Source organism: Pundamilia nyererei, unplaced genomic scaffold (genome assembly GCF_000239375.1).
Source record: "Pundamilia nyererei isolate P.nyererei 1_Seehausen unplaced genomic scaffold, PunNye1.0 scaffold00063, whole genome shotgun sequence".
NCBI classification, from domain to species: Eukaryota; Metazoa; Chordata; class Actinopteri; order Cichliformes; family Cichlidae; genus Pundamilia; species Pundamilia nyererei.
Window position 1 is genome coordinate 1,573,140 of NW_005187464.1, and position 1,412 is coordinate 1,574,551.

Below are 1,412 nucleotides of genomic sequence, written 5' to 3' on the forward strand. Positions count from 1 at the left end.
GGGTTGCTAGCGAAGCTCCACATGCTATCCAGACCACCGACAGGTCCCGCATGCCACAGCCGCTCTATCACGTGATGCACACTGCTCCAACGTGCTAACATTCTGAGGTGAGTTACGGCGTGTTGCAAGTTTTGTGAGGTGCTTTCGTGATATTTAATGGATCGGATTACATTTTTTATTTTTCTCCGATATCCGATCCAGTAATTTAGGTCAGTATCGGACCGATACGTAATATCGGATCGGTCCATCTCTAATTTATACTCTTAATTATGTGATGTGTTTTCACCCATTTTCAGTCCAGTCCTTGTACTTAACCAGTTTCAGAGGATTTCTTGTTTCTTTTTCATTTTAAGTTCACTACTTTCTGCACTCGCAGGCTGTCACAAAAGCACATCATCAAGAGTTTTGCACAGTACTGTACAAAAGGAAGCTAATAAGTAATGTAATGCTTTATGTAACACACTTTTCTAAAATGACAAGTAATATGTAAGACATCGCCTAAAAAAGTAGCAACCCCAAGCAGTTACCATCTTTATTTTCAATATAGTGTAACAAATGTCTGTGCACATATATATATGTTATTATTTTTATATAAATGTGGAGAGATTTAAGTCACTTACAATATGTATAGTTTCAAAAATAATCTTCAGGCTTCTGTAGCTTCAAATGTGGTGCAGATCGTCTGTCAGTGTTTCAGAAAAAGAAATAATTAGAAATATCAGGTGGATAATTATGCAACTGTAGTACGTCCAAGTAGGGTCTGAAATCTACAAACAGCTGTCTGCACATGTTCCCCACTATATAGCAAACACTAGTGGATGAGTGAGCGAACAAGTGGACAATTTGACCACAGCGTAAGAAGAGGATACATCATCAACCAGTAGTTAGCCAAGGAGCATTGATTTTACATTTTCATTTTATGTGTATAAAAGTGTCAGACAGCTAAATGCTGTGGTTATCATTTCTCTCACAGTGTTTTGGGGCCACAGTAATCTGTAGAAATTCATGCTACACAAGTAAGTGCATTGTGCACATAGGATACAGTGGTGGGGAACTAATGGGAGCGACCTTCAAATACTGAAATTCTCAATAAAAGTCAAAAATAAACTAATAACAGACACTAAGAGAGACTATATTCTTTTCTTAATATTTGCTTTGTGTGTGTATACGTGTGTCCACTCGAGAGAGAGAGAGAGAGAGAGAGAGCAAGGGATGTACGTGTTAACACACAGCAGCAAGTGACCTCATTTTATAATTTTGAACTAATGGCAAAAGCACATGTCCATCAAGACCTCTGGTTTGAGGTTACAATAGCTTATTGTATTGCATCCAGTGCAGTCATGGGTGTTATTTTATGAACATGCAGGATTTTGTGGGTGTGTGTGTGTGTGTGTGTGTGTGTGTGTGTGTGT